The sequence below is a fragment of the Schistocerca serialis genome, chromosome 8, assembly GCF_023864345.2.
Source record: "Schistocerca serialis cubense isolate TAMUIC-IGC-003099 chromosome 8, iqSchSeri2.2, whole genome shotgun sequence".
In the NCBI taxonomy this organism is placed as follows: domain Eukaryota; kingdom Metazoa; phylum Arthropoda; class Insecta; order Orthoptera; family Acrididae; genus Schistocerca; species Schistocerca serialis.
In genome coordinates this window covers 209,774,815-209,798,285 of record NC_064645.1, presented here as the reverse complement: position 1 = coordinate 209,798,285, position 23,471 = coordinate 209,774,815, and positions in this window count along the sequence as shown.

The window sequence follows — 23,471 nt, the reverse complement described above, 5'->3', positions numbered from 1 at the left end:
AGTTGACCCGCAAGCCTCCTTAACGTGCAACAGCAACAGTACGAAGAGGGTACTTGTCAAATTATTACAACAAACTGTAAATACTGCAAGCGCTAGAAAACTATAGCTCATGTATGGAAAAAGTTTGCGGCGCCTAATGTTAAATCCTGATGCTTTTTGGCACATAAATGTACATCTCTGAGAAATGTACACTATCTCATGATGAGTTTTACCGCTCGGAACTATAATGGTGTGAAAACATATTTTAAAACTGACTACTTGTTATTCCTCTTTAAGATGTGCGAGTGTCACATTCATCCACAAATTTATATCCTCGTATAACGATCCAACATTCAGAATGCATCTTCACTGTACATTGGAGTCTGCGCTATATCGGTACTTCCTGACAGATTATGCGTGTGTGCCGTCCGGAATTCGAACCCGGATGCGTGCTTTTGTGAGACCATTGCTTTTGGTGCCTATTTTCTGTTTACACATTACTCCCCTTCATCCCTTCGTTCATCAAAATTTGCGTTCTCGATCTGGAGTCCTGTCACAGTATAAATAAAAGAACAAATATCAATTTAGTGCATTCTTCTTGAAGTGAAAATAACTGCTTTTTATTTGATTCTTTCGTCGACGTTGGGTTCTACTTGGTTCTGGTCTTCTTGTCCAATGGTCTTTCAATTAATTTAAAATCAAGACTTCATTAAAGGGAACACAGCAGTATAGCAGAGAAATCGATTAATTTAGCGTTCATTGCGGACTTCTATGGCTACGGTCGACAGAATCGGTGTTTCTGTTGGCTGTCTTTACCTAATTGTTTTTGTTTAGGTAATTGGCATTTCTCACCCTGTAGAGTTTCGATTGTGTTAGCTTGTCGTATTTCGATGTGCAACAAAAATAAATGTGTTTTTGCTTCCTTCTGTTAACACATACTAAGTTGCGCGACCCGTTATCCAAGGTTTCATTTCTGCTGGTCCAGCGTTTGATGCCAGGGTCACGAAACGTGCTAGCGTAATGGTATTGCGTATGACTGTTTTAGTTTTTTGCGAGTATTTTTCGATCAGGTCCCTTTGCTGCTCATATGTTTTCCCAGATAAATCTGTATTCCTCATTGTCTGCCACATAACTGGAAGAGCATTTGGGTCATGTAGTGCTTTTTCTGCTTTCCGGAGGCGATCAAGAACGTACAAGGCATAGCCAAATGAAAATGACACAAGTGGACGAAAGTAAGAAAACGGTTTACTACGAGGGTTGGAACTTTGATAGTGGCAACTATTTATTTACAGCTCGTACAAAATAGATACGTGTTTCAAAGATTTACCCACCTTCAAAGTAGTCACCAACACTGTGTATAGCCCGTTGCCAGCGATGTGGAAGTCGTAGGATACCCTTAGCAGTGCCAGTTGTGTTGATAGTTCGAGCAGTGCGGTGTATTGCCCGACGAATGTGTATCAGTTCGGAAGCGAATGCCGTGAAGTGTTTCCTTCAGTTTATAAATCGAGTTAAACTTACGAGGGCTTAAGTCAGGGGAGTGCAGTAGGTGGTATAGCACTTAGCAGCCCCATCAGTCAAACAAATCAGTAACAGCTTGCACTGTACGTGCTTGAACAATGTCCTGCAAAATGATGGTCAGGTTCTGTAGAAACTGTCATCACTTCTGTTTCTAAGCTCGTCGTAGGTTGTGTTCAAAAAATGAACAGCACAGAGACAGAAGTAATGACATTTTCTGCAAGACCTGACCAACATTTTGCGGGACAATGCTCAAGCACGTACAGTGCAAGCTGATACTGATTTGTTTGACTGCTGGGGCTGCTAAGTGCTATACCACCTACTGCACTCCCCTGACTTAAGCCCTCGTGAGTTCAATTCGATTTCTAAACTGAAGGAAACACGTCACGGCATTCGCTTCAGAACTGCTACAAATTCGTCATAGACCACGCAACTCGAACTGTCAACACAACTGGCATTGCTAAGAGTATCCTACGACTTCCACATCGTGGCAACGGGTTATACACAATGCTGGTGACTAATTTGAAAGTCAGTAAAACTTTGAAACACGTATCTGTTTTGTACGAGCTGTAAACAAATAGTTGTCACTATTAAAGTTCCAACCCTCGTATTTCAAATGTAATCGCCATTGTAGTTAGTTCATTTACACCATTGCGAGACAAGATGGTCAGTGCCTGTCTTTGGATACATGATTTGACAAGGCATGCACCATTCGTCAATAGTATATCGAAGACCACGAATGTCTTTTTTTCAGAACCTCATAATATGGAAATCGCGTGGTGGGTGATCGGAACTGTACGGAGGATATGTAAGCTTCCCAGTGAAACTTCTGAAATGTAGTCGAAATGACCATGTCAGCATGTGAGACCGCCCATAGACAATCGTAGTTCCTTTGACAACGGAAACGTCTTCCATGAAGGCAGTGACCGTCTCAGCCCAGAGTACGTTAATTTATTAATAGTTATGGCGATTACTTTCTAAATAATAAACAGTTTACTTACTTTTTCTCCAGCTGACTTGTTTTCATTAGATTGTTTTTTATTTTTTAATTGTTTATGCATCCACATACTCCCGATCGTGGATGCTCGAAAAGTATTGAATTCCAGTCCGCCTAAGACCACTCGCAAAAGAAGCCTGATATTTAATGTTCTGTACATGTTTTATAATACTGAAATGTTAGTACTTGGGTCCTTTTTCTCGATCTAATTTCATTGTTGTTACAGTTCTTCCCTGCACGAAATCTTAAGTTTTTCCAAAACATAATTGCTTTTCTTTGCAAGTAATTATTTATCATATATTAAAATAAAAATAGGCTGCATGTTAAACTTCAAATCAGCACTCGCAGTTCCAAACTGTCAAAAAAATAATAACCATCTACCAATAAGAAAGGTGGTAGCTCCTGTAACAGAAATTCGACTATATTCTGAAACTTTTCATGATAAATGTAGCGCGGAGTGTTTTTGCTCTTTTGCTTCCAGACATTGAAATACACACATTAAAAAAAAAATTGCATCACCCCCGGTTCCCAGAACTCCTGAAGATAGACATTGATTGTGGCTATTTTATCACAGACACAGCCCCTTTGAGTGTTCAGAGATGTCACTAAATCCGCCCAAAGATGTAAACAACCATGCATGAGCAGCGCCTATTAGACGGAAGGGTTCCCACAGCCGATCAGTTACAGTCTTTCCACCAGGAAGGAGGTACACAGCTTGTGTTGTCTGTAGTTCAACCACGCCTAGGCGGCCAATATCGCGGTTCGATCGCATCTGCATTGTTACTTTGTGCCAGGAAGGGCTCTCAACAAGAGAAGTGTCCGGGCGTCTCGGAGTGAACCAGAGCGATGTTGTTCGAAGATGGAGCAGATACAGAGACACAGGAACTGTCGATAACCTGCCTCGCTCAGGCCGCCCTATGGCTACTACTGCAGTGGATGACAGCTACCTATGGATTATGGTTCGGAGGATCCCTGACAGCAGCGCCACCATGTTGAATAATGCTTTTCGTGCAGCCACAGGAAGTCGTGTTACGACTCAGACTGTGCGGAATATGCGGCATGATGCGCATCTTCGCTCCCGACGTCCATGGCGAGGTCCATCTTTGCAACCACGACACCATGCAACGCGGTACAGACAGGCCCAAAAACATGCCGAATTGACTGCTCTGGTTTGGCATCACGTTCTCTTCACCGATGTGTGTCGCATATGCCTTCAACCAGACAATCGTCGGAGATGTGTTTGGAGGCAACCCGGTCAGGCTGAAGGATTTAGACACTAAGTCCAGCGAGTGCAGCAACGTGGAGGTTCCTTGCTGTTTTGGGGTGACATTATGTGGGGCCGACAAAGCCCAACGTGCTACATAGCTTCTCAGTTAACGAACAACGAATGTGATTTTACACTGCTCCAACCACCCTTTTCGGAATACACCTGGGAAGACTCAAAAAATATTACACGACTTATATCCCCGATGGATCTTAAGGAGCAAACTTTGCTTGGTTTTAATTCTTTTACTTCTGACACACCTTACTTCACAAAAGTTATTACATTTAAACCTTGTTCTTTAAATGTCTGTAATTGCTTCTTCATCATTGTCTGGTGATGCACGTGATCTTATCGAAAGAAGTTACACAACATTCGACTACCTTTACTCTTCCGTTAATTTTTGGTTGTGATTCCTGAATTTTATCATAATATGTGTCAACAATGGACTTCATCTCAGTAACCACAATTCCACACTTGCTACCCACCCCTTCGACCTGCTTGCTTACTTCAGAATTCACTTGATCTACATTACTAGTTAAGGTTTCAATTACAACAGCTTAATTCATATATGCTAATTCACATGAATTTATTAACGTCGTCCTCGGAAGTACCCGGTACAATGCACCAATTCATTTGGTACTGCGATGTGGAATTTGTATGTTGGAACGACTGTCTTTAGTTCCGCAAAATTGTGCTGTCAGCAGTGCTTAACTTTCACTATTTTTTGGTGGTATGGCGGAAATTCACAAGTCCAGTGGCTGTTTACACGAAATGGTACAGTCTAACGATCTGTTGCGACAAACGTTTCTCAATGAATGCGAATAACAGACGATGGCGATGAGAATTCTCAATACCTATTAAGCAGTTGCATGATCGTCATGTATTGCAGATTTGCTATGAGACGACATTTCAACAACCATGCAGAAAAAATTGACATTGAAAGAGCAAAAAGTTGCAACGATCGACAAACGAGGCTCATTATATGAAAATCAAAAAGCACTTTGTGCGAAATTTGCAGGGGTGGATCATGTGAAGAAAGTGAATTTATTTATGAATTCGCACGCATTATTCCAATGTCCGTTGCAACCATTTTCGGTGGATCTGAACGAATAGTACAGAGAGTTTATACATTTCTGCGAAGTACGTTGGTTAGTCAAGGGGCAGGCCTGCAATGATTTAGGATGTAAAAATCCGCTGTTGTTGAATATACAAATGAAAAAGAAATGCAGGGACGAATGTTAGAATATCCGGATTAGATTTCGGATCTCGCATTGTAAGTGAACTTGACCGCACACTGCCCACTGTAAGGGGGCTGCCCACTGCTGGGTGAAAAGTAATTATTTTTGATTTGATGAGGATGCATTTAAAACGAAAATCGCAGTGTAACAAGCGCCACAGTCTATGAAGAAACCAAGTCCCTTTCCCTAAGCTCGCTGTCTTAAAGAAAAAGCGATTTTTCAAAAATTCATTGCGGCTTCAAAGAATTACGAAGACAGTTTGCCAAACTTTTTGCGGACACTGCCTGTCTTACATCTGTTTTTAAACTGTTTTCGAGACAGATCGCCATTTCAGTTGAAAGCGCTCCTGTGCATGTGCAGGTGTAGCTGACTGATGTGCAATACATTTCCAGTTTTACAGAGAAATGGTTTTACTTTAAAATTGTTCAAGATGTCTTCATTGTTCTCCTCAAGAACAGTGTCTACGTCTGCGTAATGAGTTTGCAAACATGATAAAATATATCGCTCAAAACAGGTGTGTGAAAGCCTTTTTTTTCGATTATGAAACTTAATAAGTCAAGATTACGTGACAAACTGTTTGAGAAAATCTGTGAAATTGTCTCCATCTGCCATTATGACGATGGTTTGTACCACATAAATTTTGTGTTATGTTTTCAGCGTGCTAAAAACAATGGAGTGATACAAAAAATTTGTTTCACTATTGTAGAGAAATATGACACAAAGTCGTACACAAGGCGACTGCATTGCCATCTAATTTCGGTGTGTTCGACCTTTATCCCACTTCCGCCTCCTCCCACTCAGTGTGATGCGGCAGTGGGGGAAGTGTGCTGTCTGACTGAGCACTACGGCATGCCGGGCAGGGCATGGCTCGTAAGGCGAATTCTTGGGCACCCCTGTGTTAAATTACCTGTTATCTTCGTGTAAATGACTCATCAGATCAGAAATTTGTTGTTGGAAAGCTATAAGGTTTGGTGACACAAGATGATGTTAAATTTTAGGTTCAATGCAAGAAATTTATTATCTTGATAATAAAAGTGATAACTGGGCTTCATAGAGAAATATTAGGTTGCAGACTCCACTCGTAGAAATGAAAATGCATAAATGATAGCATGCTGACAACGTATGATAGTTGTTGCACCACAATGGCTGGTAATATTAATTATTCCGACGCTAGTACAAACAATTTCAACAGAGTACAGTTAAAAGTTCATTGTTGAAGCCGTCTGAATTGGTAAATGTGTCGATTCTCATGGAAAATGTCGGAAACTGGGTTTTTTGCTGTAATTAAATAATTTCACTTGAAGGGCTGGACTGCCACACGAATCCAAACAGAATTGGATGAAGTTCACGTGAACTGTGCTCCATAATTGAAGACTATTTACTTCCGGGTTAAAGAGTTTAAATCTGGTCGCCACCAGACATGAAGTGTGCACTGGCTGTGGAACTGAGGTAACCACGAGGGACATCGTCGATGAAGTGTATGATATGGTAAGGCAGGACTACAGAATAAAATTCTGTGTGGTTGCTGAGACTGTGGGCATCTCAAATGAACGACTGCATAATACCGTGCGCAGAAAATTGGCTATGAAGAAGCTACACAATGTGACCAAAAGTTTCCTGACACCCCTAAAACATACGTTTTTCATATTAGATGCATTGTGCTGCCACCTACTGCCAGGTACTCCGTAACAGCAACTTCAGTAGTCATTAGACATCATGAGAGAGCAGAATGGGGCGCTCCGCGGAACTCACTGACTTCGAACGTGGACAGGAGATTGAGTGTCACTTGCGTCATGCGTCTGTGCGCGAGATGTCCACACTCCTAAACATCCCTACGTCCACTGTTTCCGATGTGATAATGAAGTGGAAACGTGAAGGGACACGTGCAGCACAAAAGCGTACAGGTCGAATTCGCGTGTTGACTGACAGAGACTGCCGACAATTGAATAGGGTCGTAATGTGTAATAGCCAGACATCTACCCAGACCATCACACAGGAATTCCAAACTGCATCAGGATCCACTGCAATGACGACAGTTAGGCAGGAGGTGAGAAAACTTGGATTTCACGGTCGAGCGGCTGCTCATAAGCGAGACATCACGCCGGTAAATGCCAAACGACGCCTCGCTTCGTGTAAGGAGAGTAACCATTGGACGACTGAAAAGTAGGATAACGTGGTGTGGAGTGACGAATCACGGTACACAATGTGGCGATCTCATGGCCGGGTGTGAATATGTCGAATGCACGGTGAACGTCATCTGCCATAGTGTGCATGCCAACAGTAAAATTCGGAGCGGTGACGTTACGATGTAGTCGTGTTTTTCATGGAGGGCCTTGCACCCCTTGTTGTTCTGCGTGGCACGATTACAGCACAGGCCTACATTGGTGTTTTAAGTAACTTCTTGCTTCCCACTGTTGAAGAACAATTCGGGGATAGCGTCTGCATCTTTCAAAATGATCGATCTCCTGTTCATAATGGACGGCCTGTGGCGGAGTGGTTATACGACAATAATATCCTTATAATAGACTGACCTGCACAGAGTCCTGGCCTGAATCCCGGAGAACACCTTTGGGATGTTTTGGAACGCCGACTTAGTGCCAGGCGTCACCGACCGACATCGATATCTCTCTTCAGTGCAGCACTCCCTGAAGAATGGGCTGCCATTCCCCTAGAAATTTTCCAGCACCTGGCTGAACCTATGCCTGCGAGAGTGGACATCAAAGCTACGGGTGGGCCAACACCACATTGAATTCCAATATTACCGACGGAGGGCGCCACGAACTTGTAAGTCATTCTGAGCCAGGTGTCCGGATACTTTTGATTACATAGTATATATGCGAGTTGGATGTCTCGAACGCTCGCAGCTGACCACAAGTGCACGCGACACAGGATTTCAACTCTATGTCTGACGATGTTGAATCTCGATCAGCAAGATTTTCTGCACCGATCTGTGACTGTTGATGAAACCTGAATTACTTGTTGCCCACCAGGGTCAAAATGGCACTCAATACAATGGAAAAGAAGCTGGCGAAAGTGCACCAGACAAGACGAAGACTATTTTGTCAGCTGGTAAGGTGGTGGCCACATTTGTTTTGGATACCCAAGGAATAATCCTCATAGATTACTTGGAAAAAGACAGAACCATGACTGGGCCCTGCTACGCTTCGTTGTTGGATCGTTTGTAACTTGGCTAAAAAATGACAAAGGTAGGCACGCAAAAGAATGCTTTTTCACCAGGACAATGCACCGTCCCACAAGTCAGCTATAAAACGAAAGCGCATGAAATTGGCTTTGAACTCGCACCTCATTCACCCTGCTCACCATACTTAGCCTCAAGTGACTTTTTTATGTTCCAGAACTTGATAGTGATGGTTGCAGTATTTTGCAGAGTTTGATAGAAGCTGTTTCCCACATGAGATGAAAGAACTCCAGCTGGGCCAACCGTATATCTCTCAAAGGAGACTATGTCGAGAAGTAAGGTGAGTTGTTTGCGAAACAAACATTTTTTCTTGCTTTTGTACCAGACTTATCAAACGACCCTCGAGCACCTGTTAGCGAGGGAAGTTGCGATGTTCTACCAACCGAGAGCGGAAGCTGCGCTTCCCTTTAATTTATCGGTGGCACAGCAGAGCAGTTTTAATTTCAAGGAACCGCAACACCAGAGCAGCGCGGCGTATCGAGCGGTCGCGGTTGTAACGCGCAGAATGACACAATGCGGTGGCCCCAGGCGGTGGGTGGCTGCTGAGCGCGCCGAGCCCAAACCAGCGGGAAACACTCTGCGCGTCAGCACGCGGCCACCCCCTCCCCCCTCGCTATCCCTTCCAGCCTACTGACAGATCGCTGCCGCACCAAGAGCAGGGTATACAGGGTGTTTCACGAGGAACAGTAAATGTTATAGGAGCATAATTCGAATAAAATATCTTTCCAACTTTTATTGGTTACTGGCTGTGCCCGACAACGCTTCCCTCTGGCTCAGTCTGCTTAAATGGGAAACAAATAAAAGAGAAAGCAGACGTTTCTAATTTGTATGGGAACTGGATATACGACCTGATCTCCTTCTCTCCCGTGTCTCTGCCCCTTGCTTTGTCCATCTGATCCTCCTCCTCCTACCCCCTTCATTCTCCGTCTCCTTCTGACCGCTCTCTTTCCTTGTCTCAATCCATCACTTCGTCCCTCTTTCTCTGTTCATCTTCTCCTCCCCCTCTCTCTTCATCCCCCTGTCCCCAACCGAGCGAGGTGGTGCAGTGCTTAGACACTGGACTCGCATTCGGGAGGACGACGGTTCAATCCCCCGTCCGGCCATCCTGATTTAGATTTTCGTGATTTCCCTAAATCACTCCAGGCAAATGCCGGGATGGTTCCTCTGAAAGGGCACGGTCGACTTCCTTCCTCATCCTTCCGTAATCCGATGAGACCGATGACCTCGCTGTCTGGTCTCCTTTCCCAAACAACCCAACCCCAACCCCTGTCCCCACTCTCTGTCCTTCTTCCCGTTTCCTACGTCTATTTCCTCCCACTCCTCTGTCCATCTTCCCACCCTCTTACTACGCGAGGTGGTGCAGTGGTTGGCACAGTGGACTCGAGTTCGGGAGGACCACGGTTCAAACCCCCATCCATCCATTCTGATTTACATTTTCCGTGATTTCCCTTAAATCACTTCAGACAAATGCCGGGATGACTCCTTTGAAAGGGCACGGCCGACATCCTTCTCCATCCCTCCCTAATCCTACGGGGCCTATGACCCCGCTGTTTTGTCCCCTCCCCCAAATCACCCAACTAACCCACCATCTCTCTGACCTTGGGCCTTGTTTATTGTTACTGCAGAGACAGATTCTGTACTAGTATTGTAATCAAAAACCAAAAAGCTATAAATACAGCTTTACTGTTTGCTAACAACGTTTCACTATTGTACACTTCGTATATCTATTTATATTTTAAAAGATATATGTCTGTGTGTGACCAAACGTTTACTTCAGTAACGTGTAAAAATCTGAAGTAAATCGGAAAGGTAAAGTTAATGATTTCTGGTAACATTTTTTTCTGTTTGTGTATTAAAACGCATATTTATACATCATATTTATTAAAAACATACATATGTTAAAGAATTAGATACCTATAACACACCAGTATTAGAATTCAATGTTGTGTCAAGATTTCAAAGCATTTGCTTAAGAACTTTCGGAGATTAGCGATTTTGAACAAACCAACATTTACATTTTTGTAACGTGTCCTCTTTTATTACATATATACGATATGGTGTTTGTACCATTACCTCCTTCCTGCGCAATTGTTGTTGTATAGAATTAATTTTGTTATTTCGCATAAGTCAGTGCCGATTGCTACGTGTGGTTTGAAATGCGCACGCAGGCGTCACTCGTATCCTGCAGCGATGATAATGTAACGTAACAGTTTAAATTCTGAATATTGTTTATGGAACGCCACGTATATTTCGAGTGCGAGTAAATGCGTCTTAAATATAGGTAGTGTATCTTAATCTCAATACGCAGGCAAAAGCTTACTTCTTATTAATGGAAATGTTACGCTCCCTTTCCATGAATGACAGCGTAACGTAACCTGCAACTAACGCAGATATAATATAGAGCATGAAATGATTTCTTTTCCCAGCAAATTAATCTAATGTTACACAGAAAGAAAGAATAGTACAAACGCCTGCGCATTGAAATAATTAAAGAATTAATTATTTTTATTTCTTCAATAATTGAGTTAATTTTTAGCCGTTTGAATTAACTGAAAATATTTTAAACCATAGGTGAAGTTCATCTAAGCCTTGCGGTGTTAAATCTCTGAATAAGTTTCGTAATCAAAAATATTAACTAACTTCAATATGGAAAACTGACTATAAAAATTTGTAAAAGCACTTAAGACAATTTTCCTTTGCTAGTGAAGCTCGCAAAGACTGAAATATTCTTTAGTATACGTAATGGCGGACTCAGCGCCACTGAAACAATTGATGCCAGGTGGGCAATCGACAATATTATTATTCAAATGGTTCAAATGGCTCTAAGCACTACGGGACTTAACGTCTGAGGTCATCAGTCCCTTAGACTTTCAACTACTTAAACCTAACTAACCTAAGGACATGAAATACATCCAATCCCGAGGCAGGATTCGAACCGGCGACCGCAGCAAACGCGTGTAATATTATTATTGTCTTTAAGCAAATTTCACGTGGAGGAAGAGGTATTTTTTGAACGGAAAGATCAGATATTTTTAATTAACAATACATTCTAACTTTAAAGTTCATAGAAACGGCTAGTTTTACATCCATCCATCCATCCATCCACAGGCGAGAGAGATGAAACAGGCGAGAAACAGACAACAAGCAGGGGTGAGCAACATGGCTCTTATATATATATATATATATATATATATATATATATATATATATATATACTTGAAGTTCCATGCTTTCATGGAACGTATTTAAATGTTGTATTCTTTATCTTTGCTATTAATGGAAAGTATTTACAATATTTGTCACAAAACATTTTTAGATTTGACAAAAGACTTATAATATTACAGGTATTATTGTCACTGTTTAAATTACATGCATATCAGTTGAATAAATCGCGTCATACATTAGATAGACTCCAGGGGACGCCACACGTTCTAGTAGGTACACAAAAAAGTAAGTATTCGAATGCAATGTTGTGTCAGAATTTCAAAGCAAACCGTGAAGAACCTGCGAGGGAAGTTGCGATGTTCTACCAACCGAGAGCGGAAGCTCGGAGATATTGTAATTTTTAAGAAACGAATATCTACTTTGTACTTATATATAAACTGTAAATGTACCTAATCGCAAATCTCCCAAAGTTTTTGGCCGAATGCACTGAAACGTTGACATAAAGATGCGTTTGAATACGCGTGTGTTTTTATACACCTATTTTTAAATATATGAAATATATAATCTTTTAAACTTTACTAGAAGAAGGGAGTGGTTGGTAGGACGTGTTCTGAGGCATCAACGGATCACCATTTTAGTACTGCAGGGCAACGTGGAGGGTAAAAATCGTAGAGGGAGACCAAGAGATAAATACACTAAGCAGATGCAGAAGGATGTAGTTTGCAGTAGTTACTTGGAGATGAAGAGGCTTGCGCAGGATAGAGTAGCGTTGAGGGCTGCATCAAACTAGTCTCCGGGCTGAAGACCACAACAACAACAAAAACATTATCTTTTAACTTAATAGTAAGGGAACTTTCTGACAAAAAATAATCTAAAAACTTTAAAGAATTAGGTACCTAAAAACACGCCTGTATTAGAACGCAACGTTGTGTCAGAATTTCTAAGAACTCAGTCAAGAACTGTAGGAAATACACGATTTTGTGCGAACGAAAATTCACATTTTTACTATACAGAGAAGGATACAGCTGTCAGAACGTAACGACAAACCAATACGCACAGAAGGTGCTATGGTACTCTAAATCCAATTCTGAATTCAAAAATTCGTCTTCCGATTTCCATGCGCTTTCGGGCTATTGACGACACCATACATAGCTCTTTCGAGGTTGTCTTGGCGTTCTTTGATAACGTCAGCCTCATCACAATCCGCGTCTTGTGTTACCTTTTCCCTTGTAGCCTTCACCTTTCAACAATCACCACTGTGAAATCCTGGGAGAGTCGTGGCTCAGCAGTTCGATTTAGCCTCGTGCAAATATCCTCTTTGCCTCATATATCGACAGTGGTCAACACTCTGGTTGCGGCCAGAGGGTATGAAGGAGGGCAGAGGATGCTAAGTAGTGCTCCCTTCGTGAGCGACCTGTAGGGAAGAACAAGTTTGGATGGCGTTCGTTGAGACGGTGTGAGATCTGGTGCGCTCCTAGGCGTAGTTGTGCGCTTGCTACGGTCTTCAGTGCAGAACGGATGGAGCACGCCGGTATTGCCGTGGTGTTTTGAAACGCGTCACGGCGAGAGAATTCGCTAGCTTGGGGAGTAGCGGACGGGAAATTCTACCGCACGCATTGGGAGGAGCCATGGCTGTTGTGATACGGCAGAGCGATGCTGATTTCCCATCTGGATCGCGAACATCTTTGGATCCGGCTTGATTTATCCGTGTGTTGGGGAGATTTCCTTTGTTTGATGGCGAACTCTGATAAATTTCCTTGAAAAATTATTCTTACGGAGAAAGCCATCAGTCGTGGCACATGGTCGGTCAACCGAGGACTGCAAGCCATTGTTGGATCGAGAGGGTATGAAGAATTTTATGAAGGGGCCCGCTGGAAATGCTCATACCGTCATTTTCCGAATTGTGGGCTCTGAGCTACGTTAGACAGCCTTATAGAAAAAAGGTGACTTTGATCGAGATGGCCGTTTGCAACTGTTAGCCTATGTGGGTTCATATGGCCGTTACAACTTGTGAAAGCACATTTACTGCTCACGCAGTTGACTTGCTAGTCATGAACTACGTTACTGGTGCGCATCATGGCTATTGTATTGATTCCACTTGGTTTTGGATGCGCGTGCTTCTCTTGGTAAGAAATATATTTATTACATTATGTTGAGTACTGTATATCATGTCATTCATTTGATTATTGTTGAAAAAGCTGTCGTTCACAATTAGGAAGGAGGACTGTATATGGGTAATGTTAAGGTGTAAACTATCAATTTAAGCTAGTAATGGACTTGTCTGTTTTGTAACGGTTACGTGTGATATTTTAATATTATTTATTCTGAAATACAGGACGCTGAACTCAGTGCGTGAACTTAAATCTTTCTTTATACTTACTGGTGAGACCTGTGCGATTTCCGTCTGCTGTGTCAATTAATGGGATTTGTTCCTTACGTAAAGATTATCTGTAGGTGCTTTAAAATTGTTTATTCTATGTGCAGGAAGGTGAACCCAATACATAGTTTGAAAGTTGTTTTGGTTGATTTCAAGTACGCTTATGTTATGATAATTTCTTGTTAATTGCTAGTGACATTTGTGCGATGTCTTTCTGCCATGTTGGTTAATTGAATTTGTTTTCTGTGTAAAGATTGCCTATGTGCACTTTAAAATTGTTTATTATAAATGCAGGATGGGGAACCCAGTACATAATTTGAAAGTTCTTTTAGTTGATTCAAAGCACATTCATGTCATGATGTTTCATTAGCTGCTGTCTTAATATTAGTTGTTTCTTGAAGGTAAATGGGTAATCAAAGTTTAAATTAAAATTTTCCTTGCTCATTGATCTTAAAAGTTCTATATAAAAAAGCTAGTGTGATAAAATTGTTCTATCGATTCCGTTGCAGGGCTAACTGTAGTTTCAGCTCTTAAGTTTCCTGTTTAAGTATTTGTGTGCAATAAAAGCATGAAACCTCCTTCAATGGATGTCATTACGTATTCCTGTAAATGCCAGCACCACCACTCCACTGCTACGTCACAACACCTGTAACAGTCTACAAAGTTTAACCGTAAAACATACTCTGTTTGTTGAAGCAGTTTATCGTAGATCTCTGGAGCAGTGAATGGTACCAAGTGGTGTAAAAAAGCGCAGGTCATTACCGCTTTCAAGAAGGGTCGTAGGACAGATCTACATAATTATAGGCCTACATCCGTTAACGTAAATCTGCAAAAACCAACATGAATTCAAGAAGGCATTTGACTCAGTCCCACACTGCCTTCAAGTAGAAAATAAAGAAAGAAGGCTTTCTTGGAGATTCAACTCAGCACTACACTCTTAAAGGAAAAAAAGATCAAAATAAGTCGCAATACCCTAAGGAAGTGACAAAGGTCCGTCACCGTTTTTATTGCATGTAAATGATCTAGTAGAAAAGGTGGGAAGTTCTTTAAGACTTTACGCAGATGATGTGGTTGTGTTTAGGAAACTACTAATGCCAGAAGACAGTATAGATTTGGGGAACAACCTGCAAAGAATTCATGAATGGTGAAGGCTCTGTTTTATTTAACCTGAACGTAAATAAATGTAACACACTGCGCGTACATAGGAAAAGAAATCCACTTCTGTGTAATTACATTATTGACGACAAATTTCTCGGAACAGTACCTACAAATACTGTATCAAGTGGTAACTCTTCAGAGTGACCATAAGCAGAATGACCAGAGGAAACAAACAGTAGGAAAAGCAGATGCCAGGCTGAGATTCGTGGGAAGAATCTTAAGGAAACGTAATTCATCCACTAAATAAGGGGCTTACAAGGCGCGTATTCGACCGATTCTTCAGTGTTGTTCAACAGTCTAGGACAATGCCTAGGTTGGTCTGATAGGAAGAAAAAATCCGAAGAAAAACGATACGTATCGTTACGAATTCGGTTAGTTGGTGCGAGAGCGTTAGAGAGACGCTCGACAAACTCCAATGGCAGAGGTTACAAAAGAGGCGTTGAGCGTCACGGAGTGGTTTACTGTTCAAATTTGCAGAGAGCACTTTCCGGGAAGAATGAGGCAACACTTATTTTTCCACGTATGTCTTACGAAATGAGCATGGGAAAATTCGAAAAACTGAGTTTTACAAAGGCTTACCGACGATCATTCTTCTCACGCGCCATTCGCTAGCGGAAAGAGAAGCGAGTGTAGGTCGGTTAATGTCACCAAAACTACCATCCGCTACACACCGTTAGGTGGCTTTCGGAGGATGACGTAGAGAACATATCCATCCTCGTAGTCAGAATAAAAGGAACCTCTATTAGTAATTGTAGAATCTTGTTTCGGAAAAATACTGGGTAACAGGGACTCACAGTCAATGCGGTAACTGAGTAGGTCCAGTAGGTCCTAAAAACTGATTGTCATACCATATTACACATTTAAAGAGAAGGATTCTTGTAAATATATCTGTACAAAGGCATGTGGAATTGCGTCCGACCACCTGTAGAGTTACGAGTGTCATTGACACCACCCCCTGTGATAACGCTTTCATCAGGAAATAGAATACATTGGGTTATTGAAATGTTCAAATGTGTGTGAGTCCTTAAGGGACCAAACTGCAGAGGTCATCGGTCCCTAGACCTACACACTACATAAACTAACCTAAATTAACTTATGCTAAGGACAACACACACACCCATGCCCTAGGGAGGACTCGAACCTCCGGCAGGAGGGGCCGCGCAGTCAGTGACATGGGACCCCTAACCGCGCGGCCACTCCGCGCGGTCATTGGGTTATTCACCGATTTGTAATCAACTAGGGACAAAAATCCCGTGGTCTACCTTCATCTTTGTCTCGAAGGTGATGGATTTGCTGTAAATGGTAGTAGTACGGCAACCATCGCGCCAGGCCATGATGTATTGTTGCCAAATTTATTCAAGATGGCGGCGATGACGTCATCCAAGATGGCGGCATGTAAAATGGCAACATCGCATGACGTCATCCAAGATTGCGGATTTTGGCTGTGAAATAGGTCAATTGTGCTACATTCACTAACCTAACCTCAAGAAAAAATGGCGGGAATTTTGAATTTTGTCGGGAAAATAGTCCAATTGTGCTATGTCCACTAACCTAAGCCTCCAGAAGAAAAAATAATTGCGGGAAGTTTGAATTCCAACAGGATAATGCATGCAAAGACTGTACTTGACTTTATTATTATTATTCATTATTATTGATTATCATTTATTAACATTAATTATCATTTATTATTATTTATTATCATTTATTATCATTTATTATTATTTATTATTATTGATCTGCCTCCACTAGAAAATTCCCTCCAAATTCAAATTCCAACATGACAATGGCTGCAAAACCTTACTTTTGTTTATTATTCATTATCATTCATTGTCATTCATTATCATTCATTATCATTCATTATCATTTATTATCATTTATTATTAGTTATTAATTATTATTATTGACCTGCCTCCACTAGAAAATTCCCTCCAAATTCAAATTCCTACAGGATAATGGCTACAAAACTTTACTTTTGTTTATTATTATTCATTATCATTTATTAACATCCATTATCAGTCATTGTCATTTATTACCATTCATCATCATATATTATCATTCATTATCATTTATTATTATAGGCCTACCTCCACTTGCGCTTCCGCCACCGACCTAAGAAAATTGTTTCAAACTAAACCACCAGCACTCAACCTCTTCCTACACGTTTCTGGTAAATGTACTCACCCTGCACTAAGTCCATGGATGGAGGAACGAATTTACTTTATTTAGGAATGGAGTATATCTATCTCACCGACATGTCCCACATCATACAGACCTGCAAAACACTCCTACATAAGTCATTTATAATGTTCTACACACACGATTGCTAATTGTAAAAAGTTAAAAATAACTCATAGCACGGCCTACAGACATGCGAACAGCTCGTAAATAATGCAAAACATTTACCTCCAAATAGCCAAACAACTGCCAATTTTCGGATATAATTTCAGTTCATAAGCTGATGGAAGGAGGAACGAGTGTACTTTATTTATTTGCAACATATCTTTTTGAAACGTTTACTTCTCACAGGTTTCGATATGTAAGGCTGACATAAGGCAGTTTCTGAACTCCAGTAGTGCACTACACTTGGCAACACAACCACACCCATCAAGATATTCATTCCAATCCTGACCTGTAACTCCTCTACAGATAAATTTGTCCACTTATTTGTCTACTCCTACACTTATACAAGGGCAATGTACTTGAGTACAATATTATGGAAATGGAAGAGGATGTAGATGAAGATGAAATGGGAGATAAGATACTGCGTGAAGAGTTTGACAGAGCACTGAAAGACCTGAGTCGAAACAAGGCCCCGGGAATAGACAACATTCCATTAGAACTACTGATGGCCTTGGGAGAGCCAGTCATGACAAAACTCTACCATCTGGTGAGCAAGATGTATGAGACAGGCGGAATACCCACAGATTTCAAGAAGAATATAATAATTCCAATCCCAAAGAAAGCAGGTGTTGACAGATGTGAAAATTACCGAACTATCAGTTTAATAAGTCACAGCTGCAAAATACTAACTCGAATTCTTTACAGACGAATGGAAAACTAGTAGAAGCGGACCTCGGGGAAGATCAGTTTGGATTCCCTAGAAATGTTGGAACACGTGAGGCAATACTAACCTTACGACTTATCTTAGAAGAAAGATTAAGAAAAGGCAAACCTACGTTTCTAGCATTTGTAGACTTAGAGAAAGCTTTTGACAACGTTAACTGGAATATCTCTTTCAAATTCTGAAGGTGGTAGGGGTCAAATACAGGGAGTGAAAGGCTATTTACAATTTGTACAGAAACCAGATGGCAGTTATAAGAGTCGAGGGGCATGAAAGGGAAGCAGTGGTTGGGAAAGGAGTGAGACAGGGTTGTAGCCTCTCCCCGATGTTATTCAATCTGTATATTGAGCAAGCAGTAAAGGAAACAAAAGAAAAATTCGGAGTAGGTATTATAATTCATGGAGAAGAAGTAAAATCTTTGAGGTTCGCCGATGACATTGTAATTCTGTCAGAGACAGCAAAGGACTTGGAAGAGCAGTTGAACGGAATGGACACTGTCTTGAAAGGAGGATATAAGATGAACATCAACAAAGCAAAACGAGGATAATGGAATGTAGTCAAATTAAATCGGGCGATGCTGAGGGTATTAGATTAGGAAATGAGACACTTAAAGTAGTAAAGGAGTTTTGCTATTTAGGGAGTAAAATAACTGATGATGGTCGATGTAGAGAGGATATAAAATGTAGACTGGCAATGGCAAGGAAAGCGTTTCTGAAGAAGAGAAATTTGTTAACATTGAGTATAGATTTAAGTGTCAGGAAGTCGTTTCTGAAAGTATTTGTATGGAGTGTAGCCATGTATGGAAGTGAAACATGGACGATAACCAGTTTGGACAAGAAGAGAATAGAAACTTTCGAAATGTGGTGCTACAGAAGAATGCTGAAGATAAGGTGGGTAGATCACGTAACTAATGAGGAGGTACTGAATAGGATTGGGGAGAAGAGAAGTTTGTGGCAAAACTTGACTAGAAGAAGGGATCGGTTGGTAGGACACGTTTTGAGGCATCCAGGGATCACAAATTTAGCATTGGAGGGCAGCGTGGAGGGTAAAAATCGTAGAGGGAGACCAAGAGATGGATACACTAAGCAGATTCAGAAGGATGTAGGTTGCAGTAAGTACTGGGAGATGAAGAAACTTGCACAGGATAGAGTAGCATGGAGAGCTGCATCAAATCAGTCTCAGGACTGAAGACCACAACAACAACAACATTTGTCTACTCACTCACATTCTGACCAGATTGCCGTTATTGCGGAAAAACAGCTCAGACCGCGCCGTGCTGGTCGGGGAAGTAAGGAAGGGCTGCACTCTATTTATTTGGAGCCCTTTTATTTAGTCGTGGAGTATATTTGTCACAAAACACCCGCACTGATCCCACCTTGGTCATCTGACGCAGGCCAAAAACACGTAAGCAACTCCTAATTTCACCACACAATACCAAACAGCTCTTAAATAATGCGTTACACAATATCAGCAGACGAACTCTGTACTCTTAAACTCTCCAAATAAAGCACCGCACAGTGCACAGACATGCTCGCAAAATAGTGCAACATACGCGCCCAAACCCCACCAGCTGCCAAACCGACCAAAAGTCTCTGCTCGGCCTCCCCCAAACACGACCTCAACACAGTCGCATTCGCACCTTTCACCGGAGAAAATGATATCGCCTATGCGCCTTAGATTACGCTCCAAAGGCAGGTCTCGCGTGCGTGCGGTCGGCGGAGAAGGGGATTCCAGAGTCTCCAGCCAAGTTCAGATTCCAAGCGCTCGTGACAACCGACACATGTGAAAGCTGCATTGTTCTTCTCATGTATACCGCCGGCGTCTCAGGTCTGGACCTGCATTCACGACTATTCTCACAATAGCTCATAGCTCGCTGTCACACTCGACTAACGCGGCCGGGAAAACATTTATTACTCGTATGCAACCGAGATGGTGACGGAAAACCAATCACTTTGATCTGCGCTGCAGGCGCGTGTAATCATTGAGAACACTCTATTTATTTTTTTCGAACAACTTATTTAACCATACAGTGTATCTATCACGCTATCACAAACCACCAATCCCAGATGTGCCCTGGGTCATGTTGCACAGCCCACAGACACGCACCCAATCTTAATTTCAGTACACACTATAGCAAACTGCTACTAAATAATACATCACACAGATGTGTAGGTACGCTCAGTACTCCAAAACTATCCTAATAACGCATAGCAGAGCCTGCAGATCCGCTCGCAAAATAACTCAGCAGACGTGCGCATGTACCCCCACTCTGCACCCTGCCCACAGGATCGGGAAGTCACGCATCCGTCTGATTTCAGACCTCGCACAACCCCTGCTCGGCTTCCGCAAGCGTGGGTTGGCGCGGTCAAAGCGCTCGTCAGCGGTCAAAGCACACACATACGTCCGTCCAGGACCGCGATCCCGAGCCGCGACCACCGAACGCGGGTGGAAGTCAACTTTGTATCAACGTAGCATAATTCCAATGCGCAGCCTCCATACGCTAGACACATCATAGCAGCACATGTCTTTACCTCCTATGACACTGTAGCACACTGCACATTGCTCCTCACACGACATTACATGGCCCTTTAACTAAATATAACTACACATCCCCACTCTCGCCTCGTCGCGTGACCAGCCATCTAAAAACCTTCTCAATATTATTCTTACTTTACAACATTTAAAAAAAAAAAATGAGATCTAATTTACACCTCCCACCGCAGCTAATCTCACACCCTTCCCACCATCAACATACGCAAACGTCCTCAACCCTGTCTTGACACTCATATATCACCCCACAAAGCATGCCTATCAATCAATTTACCATTCTCATCCCCTCTTTTCGAATTACAAACTTAACCTGTATCTAAACACCAATCAACTCATCTTTCTCGCACTTTCAACAGTAAAATTAATTTTACACACACCCAGAAATACCAAACGCAATTAAAGAGTAAAACTTTTATACCGAGCATCAAGCGCATACGACAATATTCAAAGCCCGGTCCATATTTACCACCTCCACCTTCAATTAAATATTATTACCATTGCCCCCAACATTCTGCCAGCGCTCGATTTGTACCTATTTTTCCGCTCTTAACTGTTGTCACTATCGGTCGGATACCACTATCTATAGATTGCATAAATTTCCACATAAAAAAAATCTCGCCCCGCCGTTTAGACACTCCTATATCCGAACACACAGCATCATTCAACTATCACTTGCTCTTATCTAATAACCCATCCATCAGGTCTGGGGGCAAGGTCGTCACTTTCGTTCCTACTTTTCTTTCTTTCAGCAGCAGACAGCTATTTTTTTTACAGTGGTAGCTAAACTGAGCCATCAACTTAACATCACCATTCGCGAAACATATCTTCAAATACGTAAACACACTTACTCAATTACACAGTGGTCCCGCTGAGGACATGACTTTTAATATTACAGTTCTTAATCCAATAACCACCGAAACAAGTACTAAATGCTCAAACTAATCCCTCGCTTACAAAGCGAGTGTACGAGCTCCGCCAGCGACATGTCAAAACCACATAGCTGTCCATCTAAACAGCCGTCCACTCAGCCCCAGGACCAGAATGCTGAAGTGGACTCCCCCTATACCTGCTCTTCAGCTATTGTCTCACGATATACGGCAAGACCTGTGGTCTAGGGGTAGCGTCTTTGATTCATAATGAAAACGTCTTCGGTCCTGGCTTCGATCCCCGCCACTGCGTAAATTTTGGTAAATAATCAGCATTGGCGGCCGAAGACTTCCGGCATAAGAAGTCAGCCTCATTCTGCCAACGGCCTTGTCAAAGAGGGCGGAGGAGCTGATAGAGGTTCAGGGCACTCTCTTGTCCTAGGGATGGGAAATTGCCCCTAAAGGCAGAAGAATCAGCAATGATCAACGTCATGAGGATGCAGAAGGCAATGGAAACCACTGCATTAAAGATACGTAACGTGTATCCACAGGACATGTGGCCTGTAATTGAAGAAGTGTCATGATGATTTCTCCATTGGCAAAAGATTCCGGAATAGTCCCCCATTCGGATCTCTGGGAGAGGACTGCCAAGGGGGAGGTTACCATGAGAAAAAGATTGAATAATCAACGAAAGGATAACGTTCTACGAGTCGGGGCGTGGAATGTCAGAAGCTCGAACGTGGTAGGGAAACTAGAAAATCTGAAAAGGGAAATGCAAAGGCTCAATCTAGATATAGTAGGGGTCAGTGAAGTGAAGTGGAAGGAAGACAAGGATTTCTGGTCAGATGAGTATCGGGTAATATCAACAGCAGCAGAAAATGGTATAACAGGTGTAGGATTCGTTATGAATAGGAAGGTAGGGCAGAGGGTGTGTTACTGTGAACAGTTCAGTGACCGGGTTGTTCTAATCAGATTCGACAGCAGACCAACACCGACAACGATAGTTCAGGTATACATGCCGACGTCGCAAGCTGAAGATGAACAGATAGAGAAAGTGTATGAGGATATTGAAAGGGTAATGCAGTATGTAAAGGGGGACGAAAATCTAATAGTCATGGGCGACTGGAATGCAGTTGTAGGGGAAGGAGTAGAAGAAAAAGTTGCAGGAGAATATGGGTTTGGGGCACGGAATGAAAGAGGAGAAAGACTAATTGAGTTCTGTAACAAGTTTCAGCTAGTAATAGCGAATACCCTGTTCAAGAATCACAAGAGGAGGAGGTATACTTGGAAAAGGCCGGGAGATACGGGAAGATTTCAATTAGATTACATCATGGTAAGAGAGAGATTCCGAAATCAGATACTGGATTGTAAGGCATACCCAGGAGCAGATATAGACTCAGATCACAATATAGTAGTGATGAAGAGTAGGCTGAAGTTCAAGACATTAGTCAGGAAGAATCAATACGCAAAGGAGTGGGATACGGAAATACTAAGGAATGACGAGATGCGTTTGAAGTTCTCTCACGCTATAGATACAGCAATAAGGAATAGCGCAGTAGGCAGTGCAGTTGAAGAGGAATGAATATCTCTAAAAAGGGCCATCACAGAAGTTGGGAAGGAAAACATAGGTACAAAGAAGGTAGCTGCGAAGAAACCATGGGTAACAGAAGAAATACTACAGTTGATTGATGAATGGAGGAAGAACAAACATGTTCTGGGAAAATCAGGAATACAGAAATACAAGTCGCTGAGGAATGAAATAAATAGGAAGTGGAGGGAAGCTAAGACGAAATAGCTGCAGGAAAAATGTGAAGACATCGAAAAAGATATGATTTTCGGAAGGATAGACTCAGCATACAGGAAAGTCAAAACAACCTTTGGTCACATTAAAAGCAACGGTGGTAACATTAAGAGTGCAACGGGAAATCCACTGTTAAATGCAGAGGAGAGAGCAGATAGGTGGAAAGAATACATTGAAAGCCTCTATGAAGGTGAAGATTTGTCTGATGTGATAGAAGAAGAAACAGGAGTCGATTTAGAAGAGATAGGGGATCCAGTATTAGAATCGGAATTTAAAAGAGCTTTGGAGGACTTACGATCAA